General features: G+C 44.3%; 1 long non-coding RNA gene across 2 annotated transcripts in view; it reads left to right on the top strand.

Annotated features, from left to right (window-relative positions):
* Positions 1 to 19,400, top strand: part of LOC138754010 (uncharacterized) — a 94,413-nt gene that overhangs the window by 19,796 nt on the left and 55,217 nt on the right. Inside the window, exon 3 of one of the 2 annotated variants that reach the window (XR_011351543.1) lies at positions 9,144 to 10,913. The exons of the other annotated variant lie outside the window; for it this stretch is intronic. This is a non-coding gene — a long non-coding RNA (uncharacterized lncRNA). Of the gene's footprint in view, positions 1 to 9,143; positions 10,914 to 19,400 lie in introns of those variants that run through there. 2 annotated transcript variants of the gene reach the window in all.

Below are 19,400 nucleotides of genomic sequence, written 5' to 3'. Positions count from 1 at the left end.
AACTCAGCAGGTCAGACAGTGCACTTTATATAGCAAAGAAACAGAACCAACGTTTTGGGTTTGAGCCCTTTATCAAGTATGAACACAATGTAGTCAGGCACCTGAATGATGAAAACAGGTAGAAGGGAAAGCAATTGAGGTGATAGGGGTAGAGGGCAGAAGGCTATGAAGGGTAACTGTTTTATAGAAAGAAGGGAAGCTGGTGGAAAGGGCATTGAGAAAATTAGAGGCTCATATTAATGTAGTCTGGTTGGAGAGCGCCAAAAAAGAATACAAGATGAAACATTATAAGATGACGTCCTCCAATTTGCTGGTGGCCTCAATTTGGCAGTAAAGTCTGTAGTCTTCTCTCTTTGGTGATTCAAATCCTTGTCTCGATGCTTCTTAAATGTTGGTGAGAGTCTCTGCTTTCCCATCTCTTCAGAAAGTATCACCTATTCCAGACTCCATTCACCCTAGATCTCCTCGAACCTCCCTCCTCGCATCTTAAACTTATTCTCTCTTGATTTTGACACCCCACCAAGAGAAAAATAATTTTATGATCTACCCCCTCTGGATCTTTGTACACGATGTAGATTATATACAAAATTTATACTTTTAAATTTTTTAATTTACGGAACAGTAGAAGCATTGTACATGGGTAGAATGTATAAACTCTGCCACTGGTGCTGTAATAACTTCACACTGCTGTGCTCACCTTTTCTCTATCTCTGTCAGGTCACCCTTCAACTTCCTCTGCTCCAAGGAAAACAAACCTATCCTATCCAGTTTTTCCTTACAACCATAATGTTCCATGTGGTGGAACACTGTAACACATGCATTGTACTGGTTGGCCTGCCCCTGATACTAGTCACTTTCAGGTGCTCGGATGCAGATAATGCACCAGCAGACGCGGCTGGGGGAGTGCAGCTGGGACGTTCAGGTGGCCACGGAGAAGGCGCCTTTCTGTCACCTGAACATGCCAGCTGAAGGAGAGCTGCGTTTGATCGAACGCCAGCTTCTGTGGACTGTGGCCGTACTGCTGTTTTCAGGTGCAACGGGGGATTCTAGGAGCTGGAGATTAGACCTACAGGAGGAGGGTTAGGTAAGTGCTCCTGGCTGGGTTCTCCACTTTTAGGTGGCCTCCCGACAGCTGCAGTGGGGTAGAATATGCGGCTTGACATCGTGGTATTTTGGCCACCTGAAAGTGCCTATTAATTTCTCCCCCTCAGGATTCCTAATAAAAGTGGTGCTGCCCAATCCTGTGCCTTGGAATCGGGCCAACAGCATGTAAAATATACTTGTAAATTTATAGATATTATAGTTAATCTCAAGTTTTGATCTGTCCGTTCTAATTGATAGCACCACACTCCAATCCAGGCAACAGCCTAATAAACGTCTGTCCCCTCTCCAGCACAATCACATCCTTCTCTATGGCATGGTGACCAGATCTAGACAAAATCACACAAAAAAGTATGAACTAACTAATGTTTCATATAGTTGTTATATGACTTCCCTGCTCTTCTATGTCTGGAGGACTGAGTGTGCTTGCAAATATCTGCCTCCATTGATTTATCTGCTGTTCCCACGCTTTCTCCAGGCTTTGAAACCTCCTATTTCTTGCCTGTTTCCTCCAGTAATGGAACTCATCAATTGCATCTGACAAACTGTTCGTATTAATGCTGCAAATCAGTGGCAGAGTGATCACAGCAAACCACGAATGGCCGGGTGCTGCGACTAGCAATTGTTTCCAATCTGATGCAACCTATTCAATAGATTTACTGCACACTTCAGTGGGCCTGAGGAAGAGTAAGACCGGAACATTTCCATGCAAGGGAGAAATCGAGGAAGCCGCAGCTGGAACTCCACATGGGGTGCCCACAGGCTCCCTTAAACAGTAATTCATTTGAGAGGAGGATTGATTGAAAGTGTGAAGCTTCTTGTACACAAAGGAGCAGTGTTGCCTAATCTAATGAATTATAAAGTGATCCAAAGAAAAACAGACCACAAGTGCCCAGTGGAGCTGTAAGGGTGAAGGCCAAGCTGGCCCGGGTAGGGTGAAGTACCTGCGGATCTGAAACGAACACACCAGCAGCGACCTGAAAGGATGGAAGCAACGAGGACTCTGTAGGGCAAAGATCCCACAGAATAGAATGGGCCTGGGTCCTGCACACGAGCACTGTGGAGGGTGAAGGGCCACCACCCCAAAAGGAATACACCGGGATAGTACGCTCGCAGACCTGCAAGGGCGAACCCAGGGTCGGCGGGGTAGGGTGGGGAGCTGCGCACCTGAAAGGGATACGCCGGGTGAATGTGTCCAGATCTGAAAGGGGGAATCCCAGGCAGGCAGTGAAGGGTGGATGTATGCGGACCTGAAAGGGATATGCCGGGGGCCAGTGCGCAAGAGGACCTGAAAGGGGGGATCCCAGGCGAGCAGTGATTGGTGGACGTGCGTGGACCTGAAGAAATGCGGCAGGATTTTGCACAAACAGACCTTGTAGGGTAAAGGTCCCACAGACCTGCCAGGGTATGCGGGGTAATACAACAATCAAGGGAGACTGTACCTCCATATAGAGCACAATACGTATTTTTTCCTGAGTTGTTATGAGATTAATTCACAGGAATATATTTTCAGGATTAGTGTAAGTGAAGTTTAAAAGATCTATGGACTGATATATAGTGAGTCCAGGAAGGCAGCTTGGTCAGCATGGACAAAGTTGAGCCAAAGAACCAATTTCCATGCTACATAATTCTCTGACAAATGTGATCTGGCACATTAGATGCTGTTCATTTGCTCATGATTTCAGTCAGTGTTAACGCAAAGAATTGCTACACATTTAAATTGGAGGATTGGGTGGATCATACAAAACGCTGCTGAAGAAACAGTGAAAAGAAAATCACACTTTCCATCAAAATTCCTGTCTTCTTTTATTCTGAGATTGTTACATAATGATGCATAAATGTTCACATCCACCAATCTTCCTCATCTCAAACTTTGTTGACTTTTTTCCGAACACACACGCTCACCCCAATTGGTGTGATTCCCAATGATCTACAAAAGTTAGCAGTCTGGAACACCACTAAAATATAAAACGCTTGCCCTCAAGGACTTCACCCTTCTTCCACCAACCTCACGAACCTATCCAAAATCTCTCCATACCTCCAATATCATAACCCCCCCTCCCTCCATAGTTGTATACCACCAGCCTACTGCAGGGGGCAACCTCTGTACCTTCAGGAGAGTATGGGGGTCAGGACAACACCTGGCCGGCTGTCAATCAGTCGACCTGAATAGACCAAGCCCCACCCGGTCGGGTGTCAATCACCCTCCGGGATATTAGCCTGAGCCGGCCTCCCGAGGCCTCACTCAGAGTTTTCAGCAGGACATCCAGCTCTGTTTTGTGGATGTCTGCTGATTAAAGCCCGTCGTACAGTCTCTTCGGTTTTGTGTGTATGGTTCTGTCTAACAGCACACCCCACCCTCGTGCATCCCGTAATCTTCCTCACTATCAATAGTATACGGTCTCAAATTTTTATATTTATTCTCTTTCCAGGCTGGCGTCATTTAATGTTTACTATTGTAGTTTTTTTTTTTGACCAACTTACCAGTTTGGCTGCGGCAAGTAAGAATTTTGGTTCTGTGAGAGATAAGTAAAACTGATATAAAAATATGAAGATGAGGAAACTAGTATAGATATATGTGTAATAAATAAACCCATCGCCTTCCCAAGATCGTGTTATATGGCGAGCTCTCCACTGGCCACCGTGACAGAGGTGCACCAAAGAAAAGGTACAAGGACTGCCTAAAGAAATCTCTTGGTGCCTGCCACATTGACCACCGCCAGTGGGCTGATAACGCCTCAAACCGTGCATCTTGGCGCCTCACAGTTTGGCGGGCAGCAACCTCCTTTGAAGAAGACCGCAGAGCCCACCTCACTGACAAAAGGCAAAGGAGGAAAAACCCAACACCCAACCCCAACCAACCAATTTTCCCCTGCAACCGCTGCAACCGTGTCTGCCTGTCCCGCATCGGACTTGTCAGCCACAAACGAGCCTGCAGCTGACGTGGACTTTTTACCCCCTCCATAAATCTTCGTCCGCGAAGCCAAGCCAAAGAAATAAACCCAGTATGAATAAGATAAGGATAGATAATAGAATGTAGGAAGTAAAGTTAGTTTGGATAAGATAAGGGTCTTCTAGCCTTAGACAGAATTAGGCAAGTTCTGCATATAAGAGAGTCGGGAAGGTGTGAATTAGAACAAAGGCAGGTTTGTGAATAAGGACAATGACATGATGAGACACCGACAGGATACCCCCTGGTCCTCCAAGTTCACAGAAACAGCAGGTAGGCAGACAGGATTGCCTCATGCCAAACTCATCCAAGAGGCAGAAGAATGTTAGGGGGAGGGTACTTCTATACTGAAATCAACTGTATAAAAGTTGGGTGAGCCCCAGTGTATGTGTGTATTCTCAGGGTAAGGGGAAGCACCCAACTTTGCATTGTTGTATAATAAATGTTCTTTGTTCTCAATTTTTGTCTCGAGCAAATTCTGTGAAGGTACTTCTGTTTCTCACAAATGGGGGCTCGTCCGGGATCCCACTCCCTCCACTGACAGAGTGCCCGACAACGAGGGTAGGTGCACCCCAGCTGATTCAGCTGGACTCACGGATGGCGGGTGACTGGTCAGTGGATGAAGCGAGTGATATCCGAGAAGAGGCATTGAGAACAAATGACGGGAGGACGTTAAGGAAGCGCGGTAGGAATAGCTACTGGATCCCGGTAAGAGGAATTTTACTTACCTGTTAGTATGGGAGGTGTGAGTAGCAAGGGAAATAGTCCTTAGGAAGGACGGGACAATCAGATAACTAAGCAAAGTCTGTTAGGATTAATGCTATCTGATTGGGGTGCGGGGAAAACCCGTGGGAAAGACAAACAGACCATGGTCAGGTATTGCTGTCTGGAATGGGTTAAAAGTCCGATAAAAGGGAGTTCAGTATTTTGGCCAAAGCTCGGATCCGAGGATGACTGGATGTGTCAGGCATTGAACATCTGGCTCTATCAAAACCAAAGAGATAAGATTGAGAGCAGGGAATATGCAGCCTGCTGGCTCAGTGGATCGGTTGATCAACTGGTTTTGAATGAAAAGGAATGTAAGGACAAGAAAGATGAGGAACCTTTGTCCCTGAAACACAAGGATGGGTTGTGTTACATTCCCTTCCTCCACCTTATGCTCCTCCTATGCCGGCTCCTATCTTTCCCCTCTCTCCTATGCTCTACCCTTCTGCACCTTCCCCTCCTCCCCCACAGCTAAAGAAAGGAGAAGAAAGTAGGGGTGATATGATGACCTGTTCACAAAGTACTAGATTACCACCTCAATTGACAAGAGAGGGAGGAGACTTTGATTCAAAACAGTGTGAGACCCTCCAGGAGGGAAGGACAGAACCCTTTGATTCATTTCCCGGAGAGCAGGAATCTAGACATTATAAAGGAGAGGATAAGCCAGAAATTAACTGGATGAGACCTTTACGGGAAGTTCCCATGGGAGGGAGTCCCCTGACTAGTACGGAGGTGCGTAATTTTAAGAGAGAATGCCCAATAAACAGAAAGGAAAGGCTAAGATTTTGATGCAGGCAGTCAAGGAAGTCGTGGAGGGACAGCAAGGAAAGGGTAGGGGCTGTGTGCCAGCTCCTGAACATTGGGAGAAGCTCTGGGAGTGGGAGAGTAGAGACCATAGCAGGGGCAAGGGTAGAGGGGAATTCCGGGGACGACGACTGTTCCCGGGACCTCGTGGTAATCCCGGTAGGAATTGGGAAACAGGAGCATTAGTTTGCTACCATTGTAAAATGAGGGACATTTTAAGAGAGAATGCCCAATGCGAGCCAGGGAGACGCGACCTTACGCACTGATGTGTTGGAATATAGGGGTTAATTAACCATAGAAAATATGTAGAATATATGATTATGTACTATTCAGTTTGTAAACATGAATCCAGTACTATGTAACAATTTAATATTTACCTCATGGTGAAGGGAAAGAGTAATGTAAGTAAGGGGCAGCCACAGTATGTAGCAAAGTTGGCTGATTACAGTAGGTTTAGAATTGCCTGCTCCCAAAATACAAAAGAGAGGATATGTATGAAACAATTTAGTAGGAATGTTAAGGCGAAAGGAGGTGTTGATTAGCACAAACAAAAAGAATCTGACAGAGACTGTCAGAAACAAAGAGAATGGAATCAGTAAGAAGCTAAGACAGAAGGAAGTGTTGAGTAGAACAGAAGAATATGGCCAGATGAGAACAAAGAAATAATTAGAAATATCTGGGGTATGAATTGATTTCTGATCAAAACAATAGGATATTCCGACCTTAAGGATTAAGATGGGAGCTCTACCCAGATAACTGCAGAGCAGGAAATTACTTGTGATAAATCTTATGCAAGAAATCTAGCAAAGAAAGCCAACTTTTGTTCTGTACAAGGTTGAGCTATATAAACTGTAGAGACTGGACAGTAGAGGTCAGTCTTGGGGAATAGCTCACTGTGCAGGTGACCTAAGAACTAATGACTAAACCAGAGCTCTGTTAAGCTTTATTCTTATGCTGTGTAATAAACTGATTCTCCTATCACTTCATTTAATGAACACGCTGGACTCAGACGACACATAGACTAAATTAAGGGTAGGGTAAAGCCAGAGTCCGACAGATGGAAGCAGATTATGAATGGGGGGGGGGTCACGGTTCTCAGTCAATACACACTGTGGGGCTGCACGGAGAACCATTGGTAAATTAAAGCATAGAACCCCACAGTAACAAGATGACCTTTTTAGTTGATTCTGGGGCAGCCCGGTCTAGTATTTTACAACCACCCGAGGGTGTTAAGATAGAGGGGACAGTGATGATTTCGGGAGTAGGAGGAAGAGATTTTACGGTCCCTGTATTAAGGGATGTAAGAATACAAATGGGAGAAAAGATAATAACAGAGGATATTTTACTAGTTCCCCAAGCTGGAGTTTGTTTGTTAGGACGAGATTTACAGGACCAATTGGCTATCGGCACCAGACCACAGGAAAAATCGGGTATCGGGGTTCAATTGTATGTATTAAGCGAGGAAAATCGAGAACTAATAAATCCTGGAGTATGGGCAGAAAGAGGCAATAGAGGAGTGTTAGATATTCCTCCCCTGCAAGTTACTCTAAAAGATCCTGAGCAAGTAATTAGACGAAAGAAGTATCCAATTCCGATGGCTGGCCAAAAGGGGCTGCAGCCAGTAATTGACCAATTGGTGAAAGATGGTATACTCGAACCTTGTATGTCACCTTTTAATACCCCAATTTTACCTGTCCAAAAACCAGACGGTACCTATCTATTAGTGGAGGACTTGAGGAAGCTGAACAAAATTATTCTCACCCGTCACCTCGTTGTACCTAATCCCTATACAATAATGGGTAAAATCGATCCCCATAGTAAATGGTTTAGTGTGATTAACCTCAAAGATGCTTTCTGGACCTGTCCGTTAGCAACAGAGAGCAGAGACATGTTTGCCTTTGAATGAGAAAATCCTTACCGGTGGACGGTCCTTCCCCAGGGCTTTACAGAATCACCAAATTTATTCGGCCAGGTCTTAGAACAAATATTAGATGAGGCTCCTCGTAGAGAGAATTGTCAGTTGATACAATATGTTGATGATTTGTTAATTACGGGAAAAACTTACGAATTAGTTAAACAGTATACTGTTGAACTTTTGAATTTTCTGGAGAATAAGGGTCTCAGGGTGAGCGAATTCAAATTACAATTTGTTCAATCAGAAGTTAAATACTTGGGTCATCTGGTAAGTCAGGGAACTAGGAAAATAAGTCCAGAGAGGATACGTGGTATTCTACAGATCCCACCTCCCAAGAATGCCCAAGAACTTAGGAAATTCCTTGGTTTAGTGGGATACTGTAGAATCTGGACTGAAAATTATTCTAGCCTGGTCAGATTTCTCTATGATAAACTCACGATTCTAGGGGGCGAAGCTGTTGTCTGGACAGAGGAAGAGATTAAAGATTTTAACTTGGTGAAACAGCGCCTTATTAGTGCCCCAGTGTTGGCTTTACCCAACCTAAATAAGCCATTTGACCTATATACCAATGCGAAAGGAGGTGTAGCCACCGGAGTACTAACACAAGAGAGGGCAGGCTGTAGACAGCCAGTTGCTTTTCTGTCAAAAGTTTTAGACCCTGTTTGTCGTGGTTGGCCAGAGTGTGTCCAAGCCATCGCAGCCACTGCTATTTTAGTTGAGGAAGGACGAAAGATTATGCTTGGTGCCCCGATGATAGTTCACACCCCTCACACAGTCCGCAATATTCTCTTCCAACGTGCTGGAAGGTGGCTCACAGACTCTAGAATTTTAAAATATGAAGCGATCCTAATGGATAGGGATGATTTGACCCTGATTACGAATAAAGAACACAATCCAGCAGCTTTCTTGGTTTCTCCAAATTCTGACAATACCATAAATGAGTTAGAGCATGTATGTTTAGAGGTAATAGATTTACAGACCAAAATTAGAGAGGATTTAAACGATGAGCCTTTACAGGAGGGTGAAAGGTGGTTTATTGATGGATCTTCCCGTTGCATTGATGGCACTCGCTATAGCGGGTATAGTGTAGTGGATGGGAAAGAAGGAGTGGTGATTGAAGCCGGTCGCCTTCCCGGTCATTGGTCAGCACAATCTTGTGAATTGTATGCCCTCTGTAGAGCTCTCCAGGGTCTAGAGAACAAGGTGGCCACGATCTACACAGACTCAAAGTATGCTTTTGGTGTAGTGCACACCTTTGGGAAGATCTGGAAAGAACGGGGAATGATAACTGGAAAAGGACAAAAGTTGATCCATGAAAACTTAATTGTCCAATCTCTAGATGCTCTTACATTACCTGAGGAAATAGCTGTAGTTCATGTATGAAGCCATCAAAGTGGTGACAGTCCTGAAGCACAGGGGAACAGAGGCAGATGCAGCTGCCAAACAGGCTGCGCTCACGGAGAAAATAGACATGCAGCTGTTACTGCCCACCCCTGGAGTATCCTATTCATTCTATTAAATCTGGTGATTGGGTATATGTAAAAGCATGGCAAGATCACCAACTAAAACCTGCCTGGGATGGCCCCTATTGTGTACTTTTGATTACAGACACTGCCGTGCGAACGAAAGGGATGGAGCCACATGCAATGGATTAAACGAGCTGCTGAACCACAGACTAACGACACTGATAATCTACCCTCCACCTGGCGTGCAGTCCTTCATCCTTCTGATCTGAAAGTTACACTATGCCGGGAAAAAGTGCTGTAATGTTGTTTTTACCATTTGCTGTTTTGTTTACTTGTTGGTTCCCAATTTTTGGGAAATAACCAAATTGCTCACAATGTATTAAGTCCTGGAATAGGGGCAGCAGAGGTGACAATCATTTACCTTTAGAATATAGACAGGGCACAGTATAGAGTATATAATCTCAACATGGACCAGGGGAACAGAACGGCTCTAGAGGAGTAGATTTAATTTGTATTTTGGCCTCTACGGGTATTAAAAAGAGGAGTTTTAAAGGGATAGCACAAAGAAGATGGTGGGACAATTACAGGCAGAATGTTAGTCAGGATTGTACATGTAGCAGAGATAGAGTGAATACATATGCTAATGTTCACAGACAGGCTGCAACTCACAGGTTCAGTGACAAGAAACACCCCTCCCCAACTTGGTCTCCTGTAAATCATCCTTTGGGTCACACAGACATTCAGAATGTTAAGAACCACCACTGTAAGGGGAGTTCCAGTTGTAAACGACGTAAGCTGCTCCAGAACACCACAGCTGCTTGGCATTTAAATCGTTTAATCAGACACCAGCCTTGGAGATCATCACCGAACAGACAGTGATGGCCCTGAATTTATGGGCTGAAGAAAGATGACAGATACGAGCCACAGTTCAACAAAACCGCCTGGCTCTCGATTACTTGTTGGCTGCTGAAGGCAGCGTTTGTGAAAGACTGGTTAATAACAATGCTCACAACGGTCAGGCGGTTAAAGACACTTCTTCAGGAGTTCAAAAATCTTCCCATGCCCAGGTTCAGACTTGGCAACCTTGGTCCGGTGTAGGATGGACTAGACTTTTTATTGGTAACTGGAGTCTGATACCCACAGCCCTTATAGCAGCTGGACTTGCTATTCTGGCCATTATGGTGCTCCCCTGCCTAAAGACTTGTGTGTAGTATTTAATTCAACAGATCCCTCGTCAGAACACTATAACCCAAAGGATGTATGTTTCCCTAATTCTGTCCGATGATGCTGAGACTGCAGTTCGTTTACTGACCAGCTGGGAAAAAGACCAAGTTTACAAGTAATACATTCCAGTTGAGAAATCACGAAGCGTAGCTAAAGAAAAGTGAGGATTGTGAGAGTTAAGTAAAACTGATATAAAAATATGAAGATGAGGAAACTAGTATGGATATATGTGTAATAAATAAAGATATTGTAATAAATAAGATAAGGGTCTTCTAGCCTTAGACAGAATTAGCAAGTTCTGCATATAAGAAGGTTGTAGCCCTGAGAGTCGGGAAGGTGTGAATTAGAACAAAGGCAGGTTTGTGAATAAGGACAATAAGGACAATGACATGATGAAACACCGACAGGATACCCCCTGGTCCTCCAAGTTCACAGAAACAGCACGTAGGCAGACAGGATTGCCTCATGCCAAACTCATCCAGGAGGCAGAAGAATGTAAGAGGGAGGGTACTTCTATACTGAAATCAACTGTATAAAACTTGGGTGAGCCCCAATGTATGTGTGTATTCCCAAGATAAGGGGAAGCACCCAACTTTGCATTGTTGTATAATTAATGTTCTTTGTTCTCAATTTTTGTCCCGAGCAAATTCAGTGAAGGTACTTCTGTTTCTCACAGGGCATATTCACATTGTCCGTGGAATTGACAATAAACTCATTTATCGTTATCAATGGATTGATGGCACTTTGATGTATTACACCCTGTTCTCCAGGTGATGGAGCCTCTGAGCACTGTGGAGGCTTCTTGTCTGGGTTAATGTGATGAGCTGCGGGCAAGAGCGATGGATAACAATGGGGGGAGTGCCATGTTCTTGAGTGATATGACTTGTCATCATCAAATATCTGGAGGTAGCACGTAGGGGTTAGCATTCTTTCCCCAGGTGTGCCAGAAAGAGTACGGGAACCAGTTTAGAGAAACTGCAGGAACTGCAGTCTCTATGTTCAGAGTAAATGCAGGAACTGTGGGTCCTGTATTCAGAGGAAATGTAGGAACTGGGGCCCTGTATTCAGAGAAAATGCAGGTTATGCAGCTCCTGTGTTCAGTGAAAATGCAGGAACTGGTGCTCCTGTGTTCCGAGTAACCGCAGGAACTGGGGCTCCTGTGTTCTGAGTAAACGTGGCAACTGGGGCTCCTGTGTTCTGAGTAAACGTGGGAACTGGGGCTCCTGTGTTACGAGTAAATGCAGGAACAGGGGCTCCTGTTAAGGGAGTAGGCCTGTGTTCAGAGAGAGCGTGGGAATGAACACCAGTGATGATCCACCAGGAATTCTGATCAATCAGATAATGGATTATTGGAGCTTGACTGTAATTTCAATGGTGTGTGCCCATCCACAAATCACTAATGCCTAACCTGTGCTTAGGGAAAAGCATCGAGATGAGTGGCATCTGAGCATGCGGAACCTCCAAAGGCGCAGTCAGAAATCATGCATTAATGACACCTCACCTCAATTCCTTGTACGTTCCCATTTTAGCACAGGTTTAAGTGGACTATTTCTAATGTGAGTATCACCCAGAAGTTCCAACCTGAGGAACACTGGGATTATTCTTTTGGAGTTTGACTCACCAGACTCTTGCAATTTCCTTCAGGTGTACTGTGGAGAGCATTTTGACTGGTTGCATCACTGGTAAGGAGGTGCCAATGCATAGGACAGGAATGGGCTCAGCCAGCACCATCATGGGCATTAGCCTTCACTCCATTAAGGACATCTACAACAGGTGGTGTCTCAAGACCACAGCCCTTATCACCCTTATCACCCAGGCCAAGCCCTCTTCACACTACTACCATCAGGAAGGAAGTACAGGAACCTGAAGATGAACACCAAACAGTACAAAAACAGTCTCTTCCCCTCTGCCATCAGATATCTGAATGGACAATAAACCACAAAAACCACCTCACTTTCTCCTCTTTGTTCTAACGTATTTATTTTTTTAAAAAAGAATGTAATTTATAATAATTTTTGGCCTTGTAATGCTGCCGCAAAACAACTAATTTCATGACACACGTTCATGGCAATAAATTTTGATTCTGATTTGACCTTGATTCTCTGCTCAGCTAACATTTACCAGCAGGGGTCACTGGTAAATTACGAGGGACAGATTAATTTGTTGCTTTCCAATTCAGGCGCAGCGCACCAAATGTTTGTTGATAATCTGCCCATAGCCACACTAAATCTTGAGTGCTCAGAGAGGAATTAGACCAGCAGAGAGTTCAAACTAGCAGAGGCATCGGGAGAAATATATAACCACGCAGGTCTCAGTGGTGCAGAACAATTTACACATGATCTAGTTAACAAAAGACATCAGGGAGTTTGTCAGAGGGAAATGCAAACACTAAATATAATGAATATCTAAAACAAAGAACATTACAGCACAGGAACAGCCCATTTGCCCACAATGTCTGCACAAAACATTATCCCCCAATTAAACTAAAACTCAGCTGTTTCCCTCTATTCTCTGTATATTCATGTGTCTATCTGGAAGTCTCTTAAATGTTATATCATATATCCTTGCACTACTTCTCCCAACAGAGCATCTTAAAGAAATGTGCCCTGCTCATCTTTAAACTTTCCTCCAGCCACACTTTAAATGTACATCCTGTACATTGTATCTGGGAAAAGATTCTGACTGTCTGTGCCTCTCATAATTTGATCAGGTCTCCCTTCAAACTTTGAAGCTTCTGAGCAAACAACCCCAGTTTGTCCAAATTCCCCTCAGGGCTCACAGCCTTGAATCCAGGTGCTACCTCTTCTGCACCCTTTCCAAAGCCTCCAATTCCTTCTTGTAATGGGGTGACCAGAATTGCACACTGTGCTGCCTAACCAAAATTTTGTATAGCTGCAAAATGACTTTCTTACTGGCCCAAACTGATGAAGGCATGCATTCTTTACTCTTTCAAGGAGCTATGGATCTGAACTTCCAGATCCCTCTGCTTTTAATGGTCCTGGTATTAACTAACTTTCCCCTTATATTTGAACTACCAACGTACAATACCACACGCTTGTCCAGATTAAACTCGTGCTTGAATCCCATGCTGTGTGAGGAGTTTGTACGTTTTCCCCGTGTCTACGTGGATTTCCTCCAGGTGTCTGGTTTCCTCCCACCCATCAAAACATATGGGGTCTGTAGGCTAATTGGGGCATTTGGGTGGCACGGGCTTGTGGGCCGTAAGGGTCTATTACCATGCTATATGTCTAAATCAAATTAAAATGCTCCACAGTTCTATATTCTCTGGTTAGCAGCTGTTGGGAACATTTCAAATGTAATATCTTTTTTTATTGCTGCAGGGGTGTATGAAATATTAAAATTAAAGAGTTTAATGTGAAAGTCTTTGGAGAGGGCTACACCAAGATAAGGAAGGCCTAACGTTCTTTCCCAAGACTACATTTTGGCAAATCGGATCAACTGGCTGTGCTCCTTCTGCCTTCATACACACAAAGCATAAAAAGAGAGGCTTTGGAGATCAGGACAGCTAGAATGTGGTCGCAGGAGTCTGAAGAACAATTGTAAGGATTAAGTGGATTGGGCGGTGTTCAAAGACTCAGCTGATGATCTGAATGATTACACCATGGCTCTCCAGAACCTGCTGAGACCCAGATTACATTTAAGTCTGGAGATCCAGATCACTGCAGAAGGAGCAGGTATGACATGTGGAAAGCCATCTCCCAGGCAAAACGGAGTTTCCTGATAAAAATGGAAACCACAAGGAATGTCCGACAGCTGTGGCAAGGCCTAAATGACCTGCTACAAAACCAAACCTAGTGCAGTTGGAGATGGCAAAGCTTCACTCCCTGAAGAATTCTATTCCTTTTATGCCCAATTCAACACAAGAAGAAGAGAGAACCACCACTGTACACCCCCATGTCCCCTAATGATCCTCTACTGTCCGTATCTGAGGAAGATTTGCAGGAGAGTGAATCCGAGGAAAGCATCCAATCTGGACGGAGTACCCAGCCGAGTATGAAAACTGAGTATCTTCAACATCTCACTCTGGCAGGGTGTGGTACCCACCTGGTTCAAACAGGCCTCAATTTTACTGGTGCCCAAGAAGAGTGTAGTAACCTGCGTAATAATAATCAACCAGTAGCGCTCACATCAACAGTGATGAAGTGTTTCGATAGTCTGATGTTGAAGCATATCAGCTCCTGTCTGAGCTGTGACATGGATCCATTCCCATTTGCCTATTGTAGCAGCAGGCCATCTCACTGGTTCTATGCAAAGCCCTGGTACTCTGGACAGCACAGCATCAGGATGCTCTTTATTTAGTACAATTTAACACCATAATCTCTTCAAAACTGATCAGTAAGCTCCCAAGTTCTGAGCTCATCACCCCACTGTGTAATTGGATTCTTGATTTCCTCACCTACAGACCACAATCAGTGAGGATTGGTAGGAACATCTCCACAATCTCCATCAGTTCCGGAGCACCATGGGGCTGCATTCTTAGCCCCCTGCTCTACTCTTGCTTTACACCTATGGCTGTGTTGTTGAGTAAGACAATAACACTACCAACAAATTCGCTGACGATACCACGGTCGTAAAGAGACAATGAGTCAGCGTACAGGCTCCACCATCAGACTCCTCAACAACAATCTCTATCATTTAAGCATTTTTTAATTTTGCACTTTATTATTAATTTTTTTTCCTCCACTTTGTATTGCACAGTCAATTCTTTACATTTGTTTATTTGTTTGCATGTGCATATTTGTGTATAATTTTCTTTGCACTACCAGTAAGTGGTAATTCTGCCTGGCCAGCGAGAAAAAGGAATCTCAGGGTTGTATGTGATGTCCTGTATGCGCTCCCGCAATAATTCTGGGATCATTTAGGAACCTCAGTTAAAACTTCAACTCCCAAGGAAGCCAGAGCAAATCCTGCAGAAGGCTTACACACAACCACACAACAACAAAGCAGGAATTAAACCAGCATTAAAAGCCATGTGCAGTCACCATTGCACTTCCACAGCTTGAGGGGTGACAATATAAAACACTCTGGCACAGCAGCCTGGAAGCTAGAATTCCAATAGCTGGCATGACTGTCAGGTTGACTGGCCTTTATAAGACACCCATAGTTAAATATCAGCCACAGATTCATGCCCTTGATCATCATCCAGTACAGGTTTAGGTTGTGGTGTCTCCCTAACTTGTCTAGCGCAGCAACCCGCTAAAAAATTCGGCACTCCTCTAAATTTGCCTCCTTGTTCATCTCAAATTTCTCTCCCTTTTTAATCTTCCTTTGAAACTTAATTACATGGAGCCTTATTAGCAGGCATTCCAAGAACAGAGGGGCAAAGATTTAAAGCGATGAGGGAAAGACACAGCGGAGAGTATGGTGGGGGTGGGGGGGGGGGGGTGATATGTGACCTATAAGGATAGTGGGAGTTGAATCAGGGGTTCCAAATCTGACTCAAGCATATGAGGGAAAATCATTTAACAGTATTCATGAAAAGAGCATGGAATAAATAAGGTTATTTCATAGAGAACTAGTCTCTACTCATTTAACCCAATGGCCTCCATCTGCACTCTAACAATTCTGTGATTCTAAAGTTAAGACTGTTCAATATTCTAATTGTCCAATCTGAGGTTCACATTGTTGGCTCAGACAAGTCTGGTTATGGTTCTGTTAAATATTTTGCAGACACTTTACTCAGTTAAAAGTACAGTAAAATCCCCTGGTATCCGGCCCTATGCACATTGGCAGATGCCGGATAAGTGAATTTTCCAGTTGCTTGAGACAACGGGTTGCGTGGATTGGTGAACCAATGGTGAGGGGCGGAAATTTTAAATTTCTGTATTTTTTAACCTATTTATTTGCCGATTGCTTGAGGCTGCCAGTTGCTTGAATTCCAGATAAAGTGTTTTTTTACTGTAACACATAAATACAAATCGTTGCTGTTGGGATATAATCCTGCCCACCCTCTGACAACTTTGGACTGGAGTCACCCAAATCAGTTCAAATGACTGTTCCCACCTAACACAACAGCACTGAGATCAATGGACCCTTTTCAGGTATTTTACCTGCTTAAAGGATTATGGGCTCATGTTAACAAACACTGGAGGCAGGGGAAGTGAAAAATTGGTGAGAGCAGAACTCTTGTTGTGGAGTCGCATTGCATTGTTTGATAATGAGACAGCAGCTGAACGTTCCATATAATCAGATATAATTACAGAGGAGTACGGATAGCAATGTTTCATTAATAATGCACACATTGTGACATCAACCAGCTCTCTCACGGGTACCAATCCCAAACCTCCCAGCAGGAAACAGCTTGGAAATTTACAGAAAGGATAGGAAGCCACCAGAAACCTAGAAAATAGGAGTCGGCCATTTATGGATTTCCCACCATTTAAAATTTAGACTTTACAGCACAGTAACAGACCCTTCCGGCCCACACTGCCCAATAACAACCAATTAACCTACGATTCCTGTACGTTTTGAAGGGTGGGAAGAAACCAGAGCACCGCACAGACACAGGGAGGATATACAAACTCCTTCCAGACAGAGCCGGATCCGAACCCTGGTTGCTGGCATTACGCTGCCCACTACTCTAACTGTGCCACCATTCACTCCCCATCACTTAAACACTCCAGCTCTGAGAATAATATCAGACCCCTTAAACATACTTAACAAATAGTGCAATTTCACTTCATTTAAAAATGATTTCTTAAAATCATTACTTATATGATTCATTGCTTTCTGTGACAGAGAATTCCACAGGATTCACCACTCACTGGAGGAAGAAATCACTCCTATTTTCTTACTGTCGGACTATGACCATCAGGCTTTCTGCCATCAGGATAACCTTCCTCCATCTAGTCTGTACAGTCCTGTTGGCGTTTTATGCCTGATAACTTTTTATGATTCATGCACTTGAACACCCAGATCTCTCTGAACTTTACTAATTTGCATTCTCTCGCCATTTAGTAAATAAACATAAAAAAATAGGTGCAGGAGTCGGCCATTTGGCCCTTCAAGCCTACACTGCCATTCAATATGATCATGGCTGATGAGTACCTGGTTCCTGCCTTCTCCCCATATCCCCTGATTCCCTTAGCCACAGGGACCAAATCTAACCGACTCTTGAATATTGACAAGGAACTGGCCTCGACTTCTTCCTGTGGCAAAGAATTCCACAGATCCACCACCCTCTGAGAGAAGAAATTCTTCATCATCTCAGTCGTAAAAAAACTTACCCCTTATCCTTGAACTGTGACCCCTGGTTCTGGTTTTTTCTAGCATTGGAAACAACCTACCTGTATCTAGTCTGTCTAATCCCTTAAGATTTTTTATGTTTCTATAAGATTCCTCCTCAATCTTCTAAATTCCAGAGAATACAACCCTAGTCTATCCAACCTTTCCTCATATGCAAGTCCTTGCATCCCTGGTATCAGTCAAGTGAACCTTCTTTGCACCGCCTCCATGGTGAGGATGTCCTTCCTCAGATAAGGAGACCAAAATGGCACGCAGTTCTCCAGGTGTAGTCTCACCAAGGCCCTGTACAGGTGCAGCAGGATCTCCCTACTCCTGCACTCAAATCCTCTTGCTATGAATGCCAACATACCATTCGCCCTCCTCACCACCTACTGCACCTGCACGGCCACTTTCAACAACAAATAACTCTCCCTTTGATTCCTCTCAGTGAAGAGCCTGACATTACACGTTCCCACATTTGCCAAGTTTTCACTGACTTGCTCCATCTATCCAAATCCCGCTGATGCAACTTTCTCAAACATTCGTAAAACTCCAAAGTCTGCCAACACCATGGTTGGTATAAACATGATGCTAGAGAAACTCAGCAGGTCAAACGGTGCACTTTATATCGCAAAGATAAAGATACATAACCAACGTTTCGGGCTTAAGCCCTTCATCAAGATGAAAAAATGTAGGCAGGCTCCCGAACAAAATGGTGGGGTGGAGGGGCAGGGGAAGGAGCACAGTCCCACAGGCTGGGGTAATAGGTGGGTAAGGAAGGGAGGGCATATCAGCAAACAGGAGGAGGGGAGAAGGGGGTGGAGAGCTGGAGGAAAGAAGAAGAAGGTAAAGGGAAGGGATGGAGAGCAGAGAGTAGGCTAATACAAACTGGAGAAGTCGAAGTTAATGCCATCCTTTTGGAGAGTGCCCAAAATTAAGTGTTGCACCTCCAATTTACTTGGTGGGACAGTACATGAGGCCATGAACAGACATGTCAGCATGGGAGTGGGGCACAGAATTGAAGTGGTTGGCCAGTAGGAGATTCTCATCACTGATGTGGAAGAACCAAGGTGCTCAGCATAGCGATCTCCAAGCCTGTGTCCAGTAAAAAATTCATACATTAATTCATACATCCTCAAAAATTCATTCTAACTACATTCCTGCCATCGGAAAACATGGATACCCTTCTTTCTACCCCCTCTTCCAGGTCGTGTCTCATTCTTTAACATTGTTCCTTCCCAAGGCCATTATATTTTTCCTCAACTGTGACATCAGAACTTCTCAGAATGCTACAAGTTTAACCAGGGCTTTGTACAGCCGTAGTTTTATTCCACTCAATTGTAAATGAAGGATGTATGTGATTGTGGTGCGCTGTTAGCCAGAATCAGACACACACCAGGTAAAGACTGTACAACAGGCTTTAATCCACAAAGACTTCCACAGAGCCAGGCTGGCTGTAGCTGCAGTAACTCTGAGTGAGCTTTGGGAGGCTGACACAGGCTTATATCCTGGAGGGTGATTGACACCTGACTGGGTGGGGCTTGATCCCTTCAGGCTGACTGATTGACAGCTGGCCAGGTGTTGTCCCGTCCCCTTACACTCCTGCAGGTACAGGTGTTGCCCCCTGCAGTAGGCTGGTGGTGTACTACCACAGTGATGCTAATGTGTATACAGTGAAGAGCAAAGTTGGAATGTTAAGATCATAACCCATGAACATTTTTCTGCTACTGGTTCCGAGGACAGACTGGCTGACCCACTTTCAGTGGTGGATTGGGTAGATCACATGACTCTCTCATCCAATGAAAGCAGAGATGGAAATACACCATACAAAGACCAGAACTCCAATCAGCTTTATATTGCTTCCTATCCTTGGAAGAGATATCTGAAGCACAGAATACATAGGGGCCTGTATCTGGAACATTGCCAGAAG

Source organism: Narcine bancroftii, chromosome 2, assembly GCF_036971445.1.
Source record: "Narcine bancroftii isolate sNarBan1 chromosome 2, sNarBan1.hap1, whole genome shotgun sequence".
NCBI lineage: Eukaryota > Metazoa > Chordata > Chondrichthyes > Torpediniformes > Narcinidae > Narcine > Narcine bancroftii.
The sequence above is the reverse complement of the archived record's forward strand: the minus strand, read 5'-3'. Positions and strand labels throughout refer to the sequence as shown.